The 20,462-nt window shown below is 40.3% G+C and overlaps 1 protein-coding gene across 2 annotated transcripts in view; it reads right to left on the reverse strand.

Annotated features, from left to right (window-relative positions):
• DAB1 (DAB adaptor protein 1) overlaps nucleotides 1-18,369 on the reverse strand; it is a 902,516-nt gene extending 884,147 nt beyond the window's left edge. For both annotated transcript variants that reach the window (XM_037744064.1, XM_037744058.1), the window contains exon 1: nucleotides 18,288-18,369. The gene's annotated coding sequence lies outside the window, so the exon portion shown is untranslated. The remainder of the gene's footprint in view (nucleotides 1-18,287) is intronic.
• Between the last annotated feature and the right edge of the window lie 2,093 nt (nucleotides 18,370-20,462).

A 20,462-nucleotide genomic window follows, 5' to 3' on the forward strand; every position in this document is an offset into this window, starting at 1 on the left:
GGACAAAGGGAGGGGAGCACTACACACTGGGGTCAGTTGGGGGGAAATAGGGGAGGGACGGTGGGGGGTGGGAAGCTGGGGGGGGATAGCAGCGGGAGAAATGCCAGATGTAGGTGATGGGGAAGAAGGCAGCAAATCACACTGCCATGTGTGTTCCTATGCAACAATTTTGCATGTTCTTCACATGTACCCCAAAACCTAAAATACAATAAAATAAATAAATGGGAAAAATAAATAAATAAAAAAAAATAAAATAGAAAAAAAAATGTGGATAATTATGACTCATTCTTCATTGATGATGAAGACTAAATGCAATAATGTATACAAAATAATTAGTATAGTATTCACTATACATTAATGGCAAAAACCACAATTACTTTTGCAGCAACCTAATAGCAGCTGTCACTGTTGTTACTGGTCCTATTCCTCTTTATAGGTACAAGGTGAGCTCCGAGACCATCTTTCCTATTCGCTTACATCCTCAGAACTTAGCATGATGTCTGACCATAGTGGACTTTCAATAAGTAGCTATGGGGTAAATTAATGCTCTCCTTTTTCTCTTGGGTGGTGGGTTTTCTTAAAGACCATATATCTGTAGTTTGTCATCGTTTTTATGCTGATCCCTGTTCTTCTATGGAGACAGAATTGCAGTCCAGCATCTTAGTGAAGAGTACAATTCTAGAGCAGAACTGTGAGTCTCATCATAGCTGTTTTCCAGCTATCTAACCCAGAGGAAGTTATTTTTCTTCTTGACACCTCAGTTTCCCTGACTGTAAAGCGGAGATGATTCGGGCATGCCTTACAGAGCTCTTATGAGGTCAGTATGGAGCCTGCATAGAGAAAGCACTCCACAAATGACAGGTGTTGTTTTTTAAAGATTAGTTTGGAGGGCTTTTTTTTAATAGTAGAAAATGAGCACAGGATTTTGTTTAACATGCTGTGCCCTTCGTTCTTTCCCTTGAATAGACTTTAAAGCCATTGTGTTTATGAACTCCCTGGGGCTGAATGTCCCCTGGAAAGAAGGTAGCTGAGAGCAGGAGAAAGCTCCTGTGCCAAATTTATTTGAGGCCATGAAACAGCTCTGGACATGGTCACTGTCTATTTCCTCTTGGACTCTCTTAGCCTTTGCCTTTCTGTTGTATGTCAGGTGGAGGCATGGGGGCACTAATGCAGGAATCACCACGCCTACTCAGAAAGAAGGCATTTACCTAATTGCAAAGGAACACATCCTGCCTGCAGACAATAAATGGTATGTGATGCTTCCATGAAGTGAGATGGATGGAGCTCTCGGTTGCTAACCGGCCCGTAACCACAGTCATTAATCACACACGGCACGCCCATTGCCAGTAATGGACTTCACCCCGGAAAACTCCAACTCGTGGTGCCAACGGGTTAAAGGGAAGGCCTCGCCTCTTATGGAAATATGGGTCTCCCCTTGGGATTAACCCTGGTGTTTGCCACCCCTCATTCTCTGAAAAGCCCTTTTAATTGATTTTTCTTTCTATTTCCTCCAATCTGTCAAGAGCTCACTTGCCAGCCTCTGCCTGGACCCAGAGACATTGCCTGAACTGTATGAATTGCTAAGAAGCTGCTAGTCTACAAGGAATTTCCCTTTTCTTCTTTCCTTAATAGACATAAAAGTAACTAAACCGCAATAGCAGATCCTCATTTTTTGCCACAACCCACATCTCTGCAGCCAGATCTGGATGGGAAAACTGCCCAACATCATTATCTACAATTCGCTGAGTGCTTGCTTTGGGCCAGGTGTGGCCACATTGCCTCTCCAGAATTAATCTGAATAATTCCACGGCTCTCCATTTTTCTAGATAAAGACACTGTGGTTCAGAGAGGTTGAGTGAATGGCTTGGCCAAGTTTGCACAGCTAAGGATAGAGGTGATGTCCAAACAAGCACGTCAGATTGCAAATCCAGTGCCCTTTCTGTGATGCTACAGAGTGCCCTGGTCATTCTCGTTTCTTTGTTGGACTGGCATCTGAAGTCTTCTCACAGCCACAAATGAATCCCTGTTTTCCTCTTAACCAGCATTAGAAAAGCAGAACGGCACCAGGGGTGCTTGAGATAATCATGAAAAGTGGACTTGCATTTTCAAATGCAGTTAAGATCCACCACAGTGATACTCACAAGCTAGATCCAGTAAATACTGCTTAACTTAATAGATAGGCTCTGGCCCAGCTGTGGTAAACTGAAATGCTCAGGGTGTAAAGGGCTAGGCATGGTTCAGTCTATTTACTTTTCATGGGAGAACCAAACGATTAGGTAATTTGTGATAAATTCCTCGGCTGTGCAGAATTTCTGCAGCGACACTATTAATTTGATTAATTAGGAAGAAGCCATCTGACATTTCCTTTTGGGGGGGCCATTTATTCTCATAAGCTCTGTGTGGTTTTGAACCAGGGGTGGTAGAAGAGCATTTTTAGGGTGTCCCAGGCCTGTACCAAAATTGCCCAAGCAGCTAGACTGATTTCTTTTGTGCTAGGAGGTCATTTGCAACGGAAAGATATTCCTGTCATCCCTTCCGCTGCTGCCTTGGTTGCCAGAGGCCATCTGATCTGAAAAAGGCATGGGCAATTCCTCAGCCTGGCCTACAAAATTCCCCATGAGCTGGCCTGGTCCTGGCATTCCACTGGAGTTACTGACCTTTTAGGACAGATAATTATGTGTTGTGGAGAGCTGTCTTGTGTATTTTAGGATATTTTGCAGCACAACCAAAACTATCTCTAGACATTTCCAAAGGTCATCTGGGGGGCAAAATTGCCCCCAGTTGACAACCACTGCAGTACTATACTGAGTTCCTTGAGGATGTGGACTCTGTATTGGTCTCAGTGTTATTCCCAGAGGCTATCACTGTGTCTGACACATAGCAGGCACTCTATGCCCTTTGAATGAATGTAGCATAGAGCCCAGGCTCACGTTCTGCTAGGCTCCCTCTACACAACACACTCTTCCTTATCTGTGCCCAGTGCTTTCCTTCCTTACCTCTGTGTCTTGACTCTTCCACCTAAACTGTTTTTCCCCTTCCATCTGCATGTTTTCAGAAGGCATCTTGATGCCTTCAAGACTTTTTTCCTTCAAGATTCTGTTCAAACACCATCTTAACAAAAGCCATCCCTGATCACCCAGATGGAATACATCTCATCATCCTCTGGCCTCCATAAGATTTGTTATCTCTGTTTCTTTCATAATATCCAACTCTTTCTGGACAAGGTAATATCATCTAGCAGATAAGAGATCACACTCTGAATTGGAATTGCTTCCCATCCTTTACTGCCAGCAAAACTAAGGAAAAGTGACTTATCCTTTCTCTCCGAGAGTATTTCCTCATGGGCAAAATGCAGGTAACAATAATTACCTGCAGGGATTGAATGAGATAAAGTATTTAATGGGCATAGCTAAGTTCCTGGCATGCAGGAATGAATAGCTGTTATTATTATTCTCACTTTGAAATGGAAGTTCCCTACAGACAGAAAACAGGTTCATGTTCATCCTTGTATCTCCAGTTTGAAGGTCAATGCCTGATAAATAGAAAATACTCAATAACTCTATTCATACACAAAGTTGGTAGTTTAAGCCGGAAAATTCTCCAGGACAGTAGAGTCATGGATTCTCCCTGTGCAAGACGAGAAGGAGCCTAGTCTGATCTCCTCGTTTTACATAAGGAAAAAATGACGGCCAGAGGGTAAAAATGGCTTGTCCACAGCCACACAAGGTAACGGAAGTCAAAGTCACATGCCAGCTAGGCCTGCTGCCCTTCTAATCACCGCAAATAACATTCCTTAGAAGTCCAGTGGAGCCTCCCTCTCTCCTGTTTGCAAAGTGGTGACAAGAGAAACTTGCTTCAGCATGTGGGAAAGCTAATTAGAGCTAATTTATTATCTTCTCTCGGAACTAGGATACTGGGTAGAATCTGTTGGAGGTCTGTGCTGCAAAGAGAAATGTTTTTGATTATATTTACACATCTAATTTTGAGAAGTATGTGGAAGCCTAATCATAACTATTATAACGTGCTCACGGGCTCTCAGTATACTTATCCTGGCTACATGAGAAGTTTTCCAAAGTGCAGCTTTGGGCTGCATCTTTTTCAATGAAGTTCTTCCCGGGCTATCTTCTGTGGAATTCAAACCCTCTCTGAAGCTGTCTGGAGGACTAGACAATGTGCTGGTGTCAGGCAAGCTGGAAGAGTTTTGGAAAAATACCATCTCTGAGCCTCTGTTTCCCCCTCTGTATAATGGAATAATCATACCTACCTTGCAGGTTTGATATGAGGATGAAATGCAATACTACACCTGTGTGGCATACACAAGGTCAGGTATATACAGGAGGCATACATTAAATATTAGGCCCCTCAGTAAATGTTAGCCTAGACCTATGAGTACGTCTAGGTGTTTGCTGTAGAAAACTCTGGTCCTGCCCATGAATGCCAACACATCTTCAGCCTCATTCTAGGCTCTGCACTTGGGGCTGGATAGAGTTACGGGGCCAGCATAATGGGGAGATGGCTGGAGTACAATTGAGAAGCCGTTTTATTGGAGAATGATGGAAGAAGCGTCATGATGTGATTGGTGGAAAGACAATGGACTTAAGCATTACGTAGACTTGTATTTGAATCTCAGCTCTAGCACTTTCCATTACCGGATCTTGAGAAATTCACTTAACCTCTCTGAGCTTAGTTTTCTCAACTGCGATATGGGAAGGAGTAATTAACTCACATAGCTGTTGTGAAAAGCAAATTTATATTATACATATAAGAATGCACAGTACATAGTAAGAGCAAAATAACTGAGCATGACAAGGCAGAGTCTGGTCCCAGATCCTGTTAGGCATATACCACACATTCAGTAAATGTGCTAAATGATTTGGACAAAATTTACTGTAATCTGGAATGAATGAGAAATGGAAACAGGAAACTAGGAGGCAGAACCATATTGGTTTGTGTCCCAACTTTGCCAATCAGATAAACCCATATCTTTCCAAGCCTCAATTTTCTCATTTATAAAAGAAGGTGATCCTAATAAAGACAAAAGGGTTGACATTGGCAAAGAGAATTCATCAATTGTAAAGTAGACTCTCATGATAGTTAAAAAGCATTTAGTATAGTACCCTAAAACAGTAAACCATTCAATAAATGGCTAGCAATAGCTTTAATAGATAATCATAAGACACCTAAAAGTGCCAGTCATGGGTTTTCCCTGTGAACGAGATTTACCAGGATCCCTGCCTCTTTGGAGAAGCAGCAGCAATATCACCCCCCTCCTCTTCATCATAGATGAAGGGATTGGAAAAGTAAGGGTGTGTATTCTCCACCCAACATCTGATGACAGAAATATCATCTGTGGGAGGTATACACCTTTGTGTGTAGGGTGGTCTGTGTTCTAAATGCCCTCATTTGCTTTTCGTTTTAAGATGTTTTTCATCTTATAGTTTTTCACATTTTTTTTGACATTCCTCACCCTTTTTTTCTGTTGCCACAGCACCTGTCTGTAGAATCCATTTTATCTCTCAAGCATTCTTCTAGTTTCTTGTGGCCTTAGAAAGCGTATACTAGCACTTGGTAGAATTTTGTATAAAATGAGAAACAGATTCTGAGTGGAGGCCTGAGGGCTCTTCTGTGAGTAGAATATGTGAATGTTGATGGGTGAAATTGTTGAGAGCTACTTTGCCTGCATTCTAAATATTGACCTGACCTAGATCCACAGCCCAAGTTATGTCTTCTACTGATGGTGTGGGAATCTGCTCCCTGGTGGTCCCTGATGAGCCATACCTCCTGCCTTTACACCTGCGCTTAGTTCCTTCCACAGCCCCTGAGTCCTGGCTGGCCCTATGGATCTCACCAACGGAATGTGTTGGAAGAGTTGCTGTGCTAGTTTTGGGCCAAAGCCTTCAGAAGGCTAAGTGCTTCACAAATATATTAATCATTAATTCTCACAACATCCCCATGAAATAGATATGACCATCTAAGAGGTAATAATACTTTCATGAGTATCTGGTGCTGTTTGAAATCTTTCATATGAAGTGATTTATTTAATTATCACATCAATCATATGAGGCCAATATTATTGCCATATTGTACCCATTTTATAAATGGGAAAATCGAAGCACAGATAAATTATCTTTCCAAAGATCACACAGCTAGTAAGCTTAGAGCTGGGCTATTTAAACCAGGCCATCTGATTGTAGAACCCGCACATCAATCACTATGCTAAACTTGAGAGCGGTGAAGTGTCTTGCTCAAGGTCACTTAAAAACCATGGCAAAGCTGGGATCCAAAGAGGTTTCATGGACTCCACATCTAACCCTTCTGGCTTACAAGCATCTAAAAGACAATTTTTCTCTAGATTTGTCAACAGCTTCACCTAAACACAAAGACAGCTTCTACAAAAAGTAAAAATATGAAGCTTTCAACCAGTGGTCTTTTTATTATAATTTTATAGAATCCTGCTGTAGTTTCCTTTTCCATATTCAGGAATGGAATTGCATAACTGAGTGTATACATGTATGCGTATGTGTGTATAAAACTATATACACTATAGAAGTGACAGCTCTCCTAGGTCACTTTCTTTCTCTGTGCTCAAGAGGTAAGTTCATTTGTTCATTCAACAAACATAAAAGTGTAGGGTATCCAGTCACACTCTGCTATTTATGGGGCTGTGGCATGGAGCAGGTATTGTATAGTCTCTACGACTTAGCTTCCTCATCTGTAAAATGGAGTTAACAGATGTATATATGTATATATGATAATCTACATCCTAAGATTCTTACGATGATAAAACAAAATAAATAAGAGGCCTATCAGAATGCCTGATCCAGATGGCAATCTAATACTTTAAAAGTTACTATTATTAATAAATAATATAATAGAAGTCTAGCACTCCTATGATCTGAATGTGTATGTTCCCCCAAAACTCGTATGTTAAAATCTAATTTCCAATGTGATGACATTAAGAGGCAGGGACTTTGGGACATAATTTGCTCATGGGATATGAATAGAATTAGTTCCCTTGTAAAAGAGACCCCAGAGAGACCCCTCATCCCTTCTGACATGTGAGGACACAGTGAGAAGCCAACATCTATGAACCAGGAAGCAGACACTCATCAGACACCAAATCTGCTGAAACCTTGATCTTGGAACTCCCAGCCTTTAGAACTGTGAGAAATAAATTTCTGTTTTCTATAAGCTATTAAGTTTTGATATTTTGTTATAGTAACCCAAACGGACTAAGATAACTACCTACTAGTCACTATGCTGAGTTTTTTGAATTCAGCAAGAAAAAGGTCCCATTCCTCATCTTCAAGGGGTCCACAGTCCCCATTGGGAGAACAACATGTAATGGACAGCTGGCCTTGGGTTTGGAGGTGATGCGGTAATAGAGGGTATGGCCAATGTTGTGGAGCCCAGAAGCCTAAACAAATTCCTTACTGATGGGAGTGTGAATAAGAAGATGGTTTGGCATGTTCCATAGAGAACGGACGCTTGAACCCAGACTTGATGTTTGGAAAGGGTTTGGAAAAGAATATGAAATGAGAAATATGGGAAGGGAATTTCAAGCCGAGAAAAAGGCTGAGCCAAATCATGGTGGTGTGATTGGGCCTGGATAGTTTCCAGTGAGTAAACATTTTCTGGGAGACTAAGTCTGGAGTGGATGGTTAGAGAACAGAGGCAAGCACTAAACCCCCTGTTCTGATTTACATGTGAGAGGACTCTAGAGTATTTAGTCTGCAGATGGAGACTGCAAGGGAATCTGAGATAAGAACCCTAAGTAAAGGAATCTAAGGTCAGATCATGAAGGGTCTTAGGTGTCAAGCTAAGGAGGTGAACTTTATCATATAAACAGGAAGGAGGAATTGACTGAAAAACTCCTAATATCTATTGATCAATAAATTGATAGGCAAACTTAGAGATATAGAAATATTACTGATATATTAATATTTATATGCATAAAGCTATCTCTGTCTATATTTTGTTGTCTTGTTCTTTTTTTAAAAGTGAGTAAGGTAAGAATAGGGTCGACTTGCTCTTTATTCATCATCATCGCTGCAGCACTTAGCATGGTAACACTGAAAGAACTTGAAAAGATACTGGAATGGATGAACGAATAAGCTATAATCACTATCTTTTGATGTTTGTGAAAGGAACAAATGAACCTACATCTTGAATGTAGAGGAAGGCAAGTAGTTTCACGAAGCAGGTGGCATTTAATATTGGCATTGTAGATGGGTACAATTCAGCCTTGCAGAAGTGAACTATTACTGTACAGAGAACAATCTCACTGCCCAATGTATAGTAAAGGGTCGAAGAGCATAAATTCTGGAGCCAGAGTTCAAGTTCTAGCTCTGCTATTTAATAGCTGGGGCTCAACAGCATTTCTTAGCCTTATGTGCCTCAGTTTCCTCATCTGTACAATGGGGACAATAACAGTACTCACCATATAGGATTATTGTATAGATGTAAAATGCTTACCACAATAAGCTACACATTATAGTGCTGTATATAAATAATGTGTAAATAATAGTATTTGCTATTATTAAGTGTTATTGCTGGGCGCTGAATGCCATCTGCAGACTGAACACCCTAGAGTCCTACACACATAAATCAGTTCTTTCTTCAGATATTATATCTGAGCAGTCTATATGAGTCTCTTTGACACAAGTCTCTTTGGTATAGATGAAGACCAGAGAGCTTGGGAGTCACTTCTGAAGAGAAGAGTGACTGACTAAACAAAGGTGGATGAGGAAAAACAAAGAACATATCAAATGCCAGGATTCAGATGGGATTGCTGCATGGCATTCATGAGCAGAGAGAACTGGAGAAACCATGTCAAAGCTTTCCGAGAAAGATGGAGAACAATACCTGGGGAACACCAAAAACACAGATGATAAAGAAGGGATGACAGGTCCCTGCAGGCCTGGACCAAGTGCAACACAGAACAAGCAACAAGACCAGAAGAAAGCAGTATGCCTTGTTACGTTCCTTTGCTAGGCTTTAAATCAGCAGAGGCTTCCTGGCAGGATGAGGCAGGGCTCCAACCATTACAGGTTACCCAGAAGCCACCAGAGAAAAATGGAGAAGGAAAGCCTTGAAGAATGAGCATCGTCCCTGGTGTGATGTGGTTGCCATAGAGACCACTCCAGACAGTAGCCAGGAAGGGCAGTGCCTGTCCTCAGAGCAGTTAACAAGCTATTAGACCAAACATGAAGGTGCCAGCAGGTGAGTAAAATGAAGCCGCTACATCACAGCTGTCTGTTTGCTAAGATCAAACAGAGGAAGAAACAGCCATAAATCAGCCAGGCCACTGCAGCCATTGAGTCAAGTTCAGGGGAGCATGACAAGATTCCTAACCTGTAAGTCAAAGCCCCGGGACCACGTCCCAGAGGTAGATGCTCAGAAGAGTGATGGTCACGTTTTCCCAGACTGGCTTGAGGGTTCAAACAAGGTTAAAACAGAACAAAACTGCACCACTAGCAAACATACAGACAGAAACTAAGAATGTGGGAAATACGAGCTGAGAACAGTGCAGGAAGGCAATAAATACAAGAAGATTTCACAACATGCTCCCAACATTCAGACAAAACTGAAGGCACAGCAGGGCTTTGTAGCAGGCAGGAGGATACACACCTCTGGAAACATTCACTGCTTAGTTTTAAGATGGCGAACTGGATTTGAAACTTTCTCAGAGCAAGTGCTTTGGTTCTACTGGACTGCCTCTTCAGGAAAAGTGTCCAGAGAAGGGAAGCACAACTACCTACTGAATCTCACACTAAGCACTGAAGATAATGAGCCATTATCTCAGTGAGCCATTTATTGTGTGGTTATGCCTGCCCTCTGAAGAGGTACAGGCTCCTTGGGTCTGCTCTGCCATCTACAAGTACATCTATTTGCACAAGTAGATGGTGATGTAATGCCCAAGTTCTTTATGTTTGATTCTTGACTACCTGGAGCCCTACCTCCTGCTTCCTTCCCCTCACACCTGAGCTATATTTAAAACATCACACCTTGCTGTCAAACATGCTATTATAGTTCTTTTTCTAGCTTAGTCAATTTCCGCCTTGCTCTGTGACTCAGCTCAAGGGCCATCTCATGCATGCATTCATCCACTCATTCATTCTTTCAACAAGAGCTAAATGCTTCCCAAGTACCTGATACCTTCTAGGAATTCTTCCTCTCTGCTTACCTGTATACCTGCACTTCCTGCTAATGAAACATATTGCTCTGGGCCAGGATTGTTTATTAATGTGTCTGTCTAGCTCACTAGATTTTAGATTCCTTGGGGGCAGATTGTGTCTTGCTCACAGACTAGCATAGTTTTTAGAATTGAGCACATAGCAGATGCTCAATAAATAATTATTAAAGGATGGATAAAAGAATAAATGAATAAACTGCATTTCAAATTCTATCCAGGTTGCTGTATTCTGAAGGGAATTCTCCAAGCTATCAAGTTGGCCTGGGATGAAATGTTCTCGTGTGCATTACTTAATAAAAAGAGCTCTGGGTCAAATGAAAATCTAAAGTCAATGTGAAATTGATCCTCATCAGCACTTTCTCTTCCAAACATATAGACAAAAGGACATTTCTGAAACATATGTATTAGTGTTGCATTTTCTGCTCTATAGACTCAGCGATCATTGTCACTGCTAAGCCCAGCTCTCATTAATTTATGGGGCATCCGGCATAATCAGCAACAGGCTTCTTGGCAGCATAAATCAGTGACCAGCCTAGAATTTGGGAGAGTCTCTAAGTTGCAAACAGAACACTTTTCTTTCATCCTCTTTTCTGTTAGAAGTCACTGAGCATTATTTAAATTAAGCTCAAGACCTTTAGGGTGAATCTTCAAGGACCTACCAAGATCATCAGCCAATCTGTCTTCCTCAACTATGCAGGGAAGAGGATATAGGCAACCATAATAACGCATCTGAATAGTACCTTCTTAGGAACCCCTGTCACACCTTTACTCAGTTTAGTAGCCATATAAACAAAGATATGCCTAGAAGGATAAAAAAGGAGGCAGCAGAGAAGAAAAACAAAATTCTTCTTATTGGAAGAAACGCGATGCAATGAAAGAGCCAGATGTACCAGGTGTGACTATCTTGTGCACAGTACCTGGCACACATATGTGTTCATCACTTGAGGTGATTGTTGTGATGATCTGTTGAGGCTGGCTTCAGACAGAACTGAGAAAATGATTCAGGACCTCATGTTTAAGCAGCAGGATGTGAAGTCACGGCATTTCTGGCTGCATTTCCTTTTTTCAGATTCTGTAGCATTGTACGGTGTCACAGCCTGAGTGCTCTCTTAGCCAGACACATCTAATGATACCCTATAATCCCTTTGCCTTCTAGTATTTTGCTAGGATATTTGTCTTAGAATATTTGGTTTAGAATGTTTCACCTTTCTCCTAGTTGAGACATAAAATGGGCTTCAATTGCTTAGAAACGAAGCTGAACTCACAAAGAAAAGAAGATGGGAGAAACTTTCCACGAGGAATATCTCCAAATTGCAGGTGAAGGTCACAGGGAAGACAAGCCTCTGTGCTAAAACTTCAGGTGGTCCTAGTCATGGTACTATGGGGAATGAAGCATGGAGAGGATTGCGAAAAGTTGCAGTGAGGAAGGGACTTTCTCCCAAAGTGCAACCCTCCAAGGTTAGTGGGGAGGGTCTAGGCAAGTGTGTATATCTGTGTGTGTGTGTGTGTGTGTGTGTGTGTGTGTGTGTTAAAAACTTGAAAATATGATCACAACAATACTGTGAAGAAGGTATTATTTCTTTTACAAATGAGCTTCAGAGTGGTTAAGACACAAGCCCAAAGCCGCAGAGCTGGTTATTAGAAGAGCCAGGACTTGAGCCCATCACCTCAGTTTTGAATTTTTTAATCAGTTCAGTTGCCTACTTTTGAAAGCCAACTAAAGTTCAGATATGTACCCTCTGGCCGAGCTGAGGAAATTGTCGTGGGCTCCCTGAGTTTGCATAAGTCTTGACCATTATGATATACTCTGTTCTCTACCCTGTGGCTCCTCCTCTGGACGTGACACAATTCTAGGACATTCTTGCACACACCCTTGGCTGGTCCCACCTGAGGTACTTGGGATAATTCTCTTTATCCTAAGCCAGTGCTAGTCCAAAGCCAATCTTCATTCTGCTTCATTTTCTTAAAATCTCAATTGATTTATTTTTTATATTTACAAAAGTTACTCATCCTCATTACATCAGATTGAGAAGAAAAAAAAAATAAAGAGAAAAATAAAAGCCCTTATTATACTGCTGTATAGAGAAGTTCACTCTTAATATCTTAATGCATTATCCTTAGTCTTTTTAGGTGTCTATAATTACACACCTAAACATATGTTAGGAACAAAATTGGAATCCTGTTGTACATAAAGTTCGGAAGACTACCTTCATGTCCATATGTATACAACAACATGAAAAATTCTTTAGAAATAAATTTTATATAATGACTGCATTATTCAAGTGTGAAAACTTTAGTAAAACCTTTTTCTTATTTTTGGAAATTTAGTTTGTTGGCCTTTTGTCAAAATTTCAAGTAATGTGGAAATAAATTTTTTTGTCCACAAATTTTTGTTATTTCTATTTTTAGGATTGAATATCATAAGAAGAATTCTGGACTGAAGAGTTACGATGTCATTTTAGACACTTCCAGATAATTTGTATTAATTAAATTCTCACCAGTTGAGTTCCATTCCACACTAGAAGATCATTTTTTCTAGAAGCGCTCCTCAAAATGGTAATAAAGGGTAATTCTTTTAGATAATCTTGAATTTGTTTGAATGGGAACTGAGTTTAATGAAACGCGTTAGGGCAAGACTATGTCTGTTTCATTTTTTAAAAATTATTTTTAAGGAACACAATAATTGTACATATGTATGGGGTACAGAGTGGCATTTTGATACATGTATACAATGTGTAATGATCTAATTTGGGTATTTAGCATATTTCTCACCTCAAATATTTATTAATTTGTGTTGGGAATGTTCAAAATCCTTTCCATTTGAAATTATGCAATAAAATATTATCTATAGCCACCCTACAGTGCTGTAGAACTCTAGAACTTTTTTCTCCTATCTAGCTATAATTTTGTATTCATTAACCAGGTTCACCATTCCCTCCTCCTTCCATTCTTCCCAGCCCCTAGTAACCAGAGTTCTACTCTCTACTTCTATAAAATAAACTTTTTCAGTCCCCACATACGAGTGAGAATATGTGGTGTTTGTCTTCCTGTGCCTGGATTATTTCACTTAATATAATGTCCTCCAGGCTTGTTCCTTTTCCTGTGAATGACAGGATTTTGTTCTTTATTTATGGTAGAATACTATTCCATTTTGTATCTATATCTCATTTTTAAAAAATCCATTCATCTGTTGATGAAAACTTAGGTTGATTCTGCCTTGGCTGAAGTGAATAGCATCACAATAAACATGGGAGTGCAGACATCTCTTCATCTATGTCATTATTGTCCTGAGCACATAGCTAAGCTACATTTACATTCCTCTAACAATTAAATTGGGCCATATAACTGAATTCTGGTCAATGGAATATGGATGGAAGGGCTGTCTGCCATTTCCAGAAATGGTCCCTAAACATCTCCAAAGTATGATCTTCCTCTGCCTTTCTCCATCTTCAGAGACCTTAGAAGCCACGTGTTGAAGATGTTGGTGACACAAATAAGATGGGGAAACCTAGCTTTCTGAATGGTTGTATTAAGTATCATAATGCACTTTTAAAAATTATGTTGTTGGTTAAGGCAGCTAGCACTGTTCATCCTAACAAATACAGTGAGTGTCTGATTTACTCAATGGTCCCCAAACTAAAAAGCTTCAGATGGCTCTTTGTGTATCTAGTCATTAATCTGCTGTTGGCCAGCATGCCCTTTCACAGAGGACTGTGGGGATCTGTAGCTCCTAAAATTCAAGCCTAGTGTTCAGCATACAGTTGGGTTTATGTAGGTGTGGGCTTACATGTATTTACGGAATGAATGAAACCTTACAAGAGCCCAGTGACTCTACCTGGCTGACACCTAAGCAAGACTCACTCTGCCATTTGAAGAGGATCAACCACTGGCCTCTGCCCTCTGCTGCTGTTAAGAGCTTCATCCCCAGAGCAAGCCCATTGCAACTATACAAGGCAACTTACACTGCTTCCCCATAACAAAAACCCAAATACAGGGAACAGCCCTTCTGAACAGAGGCTGTTGTGCAGAGGAAAGTGGGGTTTTCCAACACAGTCATTTCTCCTCTCCTGCTGATGCTAATTACAGTTTGCTAAATGTAAACTGGGGCAACATCTAGCCCACCCAACAGTTCCAGAAATGGGCCCACTGTCTTCACAGTAACCTAGGAAGAGAAAGCTGCTCCTCCTTCTAAGTCCTTTGTCTGTTTTTTCCACCCAGAACATTTGGCAAACACAGAGAGATATGCTCAAAGAAGAGGTGAGTTTGGAACTGCAAATCTTCCCAGCCTCAGGACCTCTATTTTGGTTGCTTGTTGTGCTACAAAGCTGGATGTCTAAAGTGGAGGCACGCAGAAGATACTGTCTGGCTTGTAAAGGGTCTAATTACATGTGTGTGCAGCCTTATGTGGCAGTCTGGGAAGCCAATGATACAGCTAACTACACTGAAACAACAAACATGAGCTTCCATGAAGGGCCCCCGCCTGTAGAACCATCATGTTGTCATTCTCATACATTGTCATTCCTTTCTTTTGTTCTAGCTTCACTTGTTGACTTTTCTCCCCCTATTAAAATCCTTCTCCTTTCAGGACACCATCAAGAGTCACCTCCTCAGTGAAGCCTTCCATGGTTTTATACCACCCATCCCTATCTGAATGAATGTATCTTTGTTCTCTGTTAACCCAATATTTGCCTGGGCTTTTGTCACACTGCTTTCAATGTCTACACCTCAGTTATCAAATCCGAAAAACAAGAGTCATCAGTCTCTAAGGTCCTTGCAAGCTTCAAAACTTTATATTTTTGTCAATTAGAACTTAATAAAGTGGAAAAAACTTACTATATGTGGATACTTACAAAACTTTAAAAAATGGCGTTTGCAAAAGATGTCAAATCAATGTATTAAATTGAAATCCAGTATCAAAGCAGTCAATAAAGTGCTCTTTTGAAATTGTACAATTTATATCAATAAAATTTCAAAATGTAAAAACCTTTTTATTTTATTTTTTAAATGATTAGGAATAATAACCAAATCATTTTAAAGTATTAGTAGAAAGACTGTGGCTTTGGAATAAGAAGATTGGAGTGGAACATAAGTTCCTTCTAGCTGAATGACCTGGGCACGATTTAGCATGTCTTTGTACCTCAGTTTCCCCATCTGTAAAATGGCAGTAGTGCTGACTTTACTTCGCTAAGCTGTTGAGTAGAATAAATTAGACAGTGCACATGAAACCACTTTATAAATAAAATACAGTGTTTGTATTAGTGATAGCAACCAAAAGCCCCCAGTGAGTCTCTCCCTACCCTGAGGATTACTACCGCCACTGCTGGGTTAGACATCTTAAAACACATATCTCAGATTCCCAGAATCATGCTCAACAATATTCACTGTCTCTCTGCCTATAGAATAATGATCTTTCAATAAAATTCTCTTTGATGAGTCTTTGCTGCTAACAGTTACAATAACTTTGGCAACTCTTTAGTGGGTACCTACCTTCTGCTAAACATTTGCTAGGCATTTGCCACGTAAACAGAAGAAAAGAATTAGCCAGGCTTAGGGTCAAGTCCCACATTTGCAAATAAATATTTGTGTGATCTTGGGAACATTGCTTCACTTTTCAAATCTCAGTTTCCTTCTCTATAAATCAGATATGACAGTACCTATTATAAAGGATTGTTTTGAAAATTAAAATGTGAACACCTACTTAAAGCATGCAGATGCATTACATAACATAGCAGGTACTCAACAAATATTAGCCTCTTTCCCTTTGAGCACCAAGATTCTAGAATTCCATAATATAAAGTGTTCATATAAATAGATGTGTGGGAGATGATGGGTGGCTTCTAGCAGGGTGATGTCAGAGAAAGATTTAACCAGAATCTCCATTGCAATATCGCATTGGCCCCTGCATGCGTCTTTCACCCACTGTGCTCATCACCACAATATTTTACAGTGAACATTTAATTTGTTCTATAAAAAGAAAGATTATTCTCAATGATGCATGTGATAAATATGCTGGCTTTAAACCTTTTAGAAATATTAAAGGTTTTACAGCTCAATGTTTGACAGACTTGATTAATCCCTTCCCCACAGAAATATTCAGGAAGATAGCTGTGGTTGGGCTTTAAAGCTCCAAGAGCGTTCTTTGATAAAGGTAAAGAAAACATAAAGAACCTTTAAAAAGAGAGATTCTTGTGCCACACAGAATAGACAAAGAATAGGAAGATCCAGAATGCTGCACACTATGATAGAGAGTTGGAAGTCAGTGTGGGGTGGGTGGCGGGGAAACGGTGCTTTGAAACCTCTCTCCTTTGGAGGAGTTTTTAAATGAAAGGCACACATCCAGCCTGTCCACAGGACATTAGTCTAAGAGTTTTCTTCTCTGCTGGATTTCAAAATGGACGACGTGGGAGGGGGCACAGGCCAGAGCAAGGACAGTACGAACTTCAGAGAGGAATGAAATGGAATGCACCATGGGCCCTTCCCAGAGTCCCAGACTATGCAACAGCCTCCTACGTGCTTGTTCAGTCACTAGAGCTATTTCTTGCACAGACCTCTTCAATCCCCGCTGTATTTTGGCTCCTCTAAAGAAAACGAAATATGTTTTGGCTATTTTTCCCCTCAGCACCTAGCCTAGCTTTTGTACGTAATAGGTGCCTCATAGGTCTTAAGCAGATAGAGTTGGCCTTTAGTAAACCTGTTATGAAATTGTTTAATAACGCAAGTAGTGAAAAAACTCCTACTTAAGAACGATGCTTACACAATTACTAACAGATTCTACCTTCCTTCATCCCATGAAACAAAAGGAAACAGAGACTAAACCATGGAGACTTACTAATAAAACCTCACTCAGCAAATGCATATCGAGCACTATTACCATCCTAGCTGAGCTGGATGTGGTTTCCAGCCTCACTGCCTTGTGAAGAAACACCTGTCAGCATTGTGGAAGCTACTATAATAGAAGCATATTTGGAAAACCACGCAAGACAAAGGAAGGTACACCAAACCTAGTGTTTTAGTCCACGAGAGATGTTAGAAAAAGTTCAGAGAATGAATGCCAGACGCTGAAGCTGAATGTTAAGGACGATGCAAAGAGAGACTAAGGAAGGATGCACATTGTATCATGCACACAGTTTTGATCTGTGAACTTCCATTGCAACTCCAAACAGAACGCTTGTTCTGTTAATCAGCCTCCCTCACAAAATCTCAGAGTGTCAGCCCATTTTGCTCTGAGGTTTTCTTTGATATCCAGGTCAATCTCTAATGCCAACCCCTATTCTTTTTTTCTGGAAGCATTTCCCAACAAGAAACACCAACATATTTGCCACAAGATATTATGGGGGCAAAGGTGTAATTCAATTACGTGACTTAATCAATTCAAATGGCTAATGTACAAGAATCTCAGGATGTCATCCAGCTTTCAACTGAGGGCGAATAATTGTTCCATAATTTCTTAATTCTCCCACAAGACAGTTTAAATTAAAGGATGTCAATTTGCAAAGCCAGACTGCATTGTGTTCTTAAATTGGGCCTGAAATAGCCACACGATGAAGGGTAATAAGGCAGATAGCACAGCCCGGAGTGCCTGGTGCTGTGCAAAATTGTTTAATACGGTCAGACCCTTTAATCTTCGTATCTATTGATGCAGAAAGCAGCATATTTCTGTCACTTATGATAAGAAACATTACTTTTTAAACTCCTTGGTGAGACCTGCAGATCTTAGGCAGCCAAGATAGCAGGACTCTCTATTTCTGTTTCTGTGAACATTTCTTTTTTCCCTTAAATTGGTTTTATTCTAATCCATTTAGTCTCCAATCTAAGTCAGAGACAAGTAACCCTGAATGGAACCACACGGGAGGGGGACAAAGGCATGCACCTTTCAGTTCTCAGATTCTGCTGGCTACCACCTCATTGAATAAGCCAGTGATTAAATAAACAATGAACCTTGGGGTATTAACCACAGGACAGGCAGTTCCAGAAAGGAAGAGTATTGGAGCCTCTTTTGAAAGAAACAAAATCATGCTCAGAAGTGGAGGAGAAGGTATTGGGAAGGGATGATTGGAACTGTTTTCATGAAGTAGCCAAGCACTTTACTCACCAGTGTCCTAGGAAACAGTTCAGTCAATGTGTCCAGGCTGGGTGGGGGTAATGCTGGGGAAAGGGGGAGCCCAGGGTCTGGATGCGCCACAAGTCAGAAATCGTCATGGAGAGAAGCCAAGGAAGTAGCTGCAATGAAAAAGTGATGTCAGTTTTGAAGGCAAACCAAAGGAGAAAAACGATAAAGTACAACATGGCCATCACAATGGTGTTTGAAGCGAGTGGTTCAAGGTGAAGTGTGTGATTCGAAAGTGTGTGTGGTACATGCAGGGTAGGTGGTCACGGAGCACAGAGAGTCATAGGACATGTGCTGGGCTAAACAACAGGGAACTTGTCAGGGTCTCTGTGCCTAGCACTGTGCTGGACTATGGGAAGGATATGAATAAAAGCAAACATGCTCATTCATCTTTATTTTAAAATGTTCGACTAGGTTATACGTACACAGGCTAAAATTCCAAAGATACAAATTGTATATTTTTCACTTGTATGAATCTGTCTGTGTGATACACACCTTAAAGCAGGATTATTGGATAAAGAAAATGTGTATTTTAAATTTTGATAGATATTGTCAAATTACCATTCACAGAGTTTGTACAATTTTACATGCTCTTCAGCAAATGTATGAAGGGATACCTTTTCCATATCTCCACTGCTATAGTTTGGATGTTTGTTTCCCAAACCTCATGTTGAAATTTGATGCCCAGTTTTGGAGGTGAGGCCTAATGGTGGGTGTTTGGGTCACACGGGTGGAGCCCTCATGAAGAGCACGGTGCCATTCCCACAGTAATTAGTGGGTTCCTGCTCTGTTCGTTCTTATGACAGCTGGCTGTTAAAAGCAGCGTGGCACCTCCCTCTCCTCTATCTCATTTCCCCTCTTGCCCGGTGATCCTTGCATATGCTGGCTCCCCTTCCCCTTCCACCATAAGGGGAAGTAGTTAGTGGCCCTTCTGAGAAGCAGATGTTGGCGCCATGCTTTTGGTACAGCCTGCAGAACTGTGAGTCAAACAAACCTCTTCTGTTTATAAATTACCCAGTCTCAGATATTCCTTTATAAAGACACAAACAGATTAAGGACAGAGCTAGTCACAGATCTTTATCTCAATAGATGTTGGACTATAAACCATAATGATGCTGACATTAAATGAATTATCATAGCATTTTAAGCATGGTTTTTAGTTTTTATAGATACTAATTCATTTATTCCTAACAGCAAACCACTGATGTAGGTGCTATTGTAATTGTCATTAAACAGATAAACAGAAGTATACAGAATGTAGGAGACTTGCTTATGACCACTGCTGTGGAGGGCAGAGCCAGGATTCTACCCGTGGTACCCGGCAGTCTTTCAAACCCCAAACTCTTAACTGCTAGCTCGTGTTTCAGGGGATGGTATATTATTGATGGTATGTGTTATAACATATACACACAAATAGGAAACCTGAGGGGTGTGTGTGTGTGTGTGTGTGTGTGTGTGTGTGTGTGTGTATGTGTGTGTGTATAGGAAATCAAAAAGAGACCATTTCTTTCAATTTTAATGAAAGCAGACACAGGCTATTAACTGGGGAAATGCTAGGCTATAGTGATTGATAAGCAGAACTCTAAGAAGAAAACATTAACAAAATATGTTCTTACTTTTTTTCTACCCCTTTCACTAGAAAAAATAATTCTATAAATATTGATGATGTGTTAGAAAGATCCGAGCTGCAAAATGAAAGTACGATGTGGCCAAAATCACATGGCACTTTGACACAGGCCTGAGTTCAAGTTCAAATTTAACTACTCTTGCTGGATACCTTAGAAACGTTACATTAATTATATGAGCCTCATTTTCTTCAAAAGGAAAAAAAATGAGTCTATAATCCCAGGAAAATGTTATGATGGCTAAAATCAAAATATAAAGAGTACCAATCACTCAATAAATATAATTAAATATAAGCAATTTCTACCCTCCTGTTTAATCTTACTTTCTTCTTTTTTTAAAGACTTTCTGCTTTAATCAAATTAGTTTATTTACTTTTCTTAAACATAATGGAATTTTCCAGTCTGCTTTCATCTCTGCATTCTGCTTTCTCTTGCTGAAATAATCCATTAAGTGGTCCAGGTCTACATCAAATGCCACCAACTCCAAATTTCTAAGTAGTGCTATATTCTACCACTCTTTTTTTTTTTTTTTTTT

The sequence above is a fragment of the Cebus imitator genome, unplaced genomic scaffold, assembly GCF_001604975.1.
Source record: "Cebus imitator isolate Cc_AM_T3 unplaced genomic scaffold, Cebus_imitator-1.0 Scaffold163, whole genome shotgun sequence".
In the NCBI taxonomy this organism is placed as follows: domain Eukaryota; kingdom Metazoa; phylum Chordata; class Mammalia; order Primates; family Cebidae; genus Cebus; species Cebus imitator.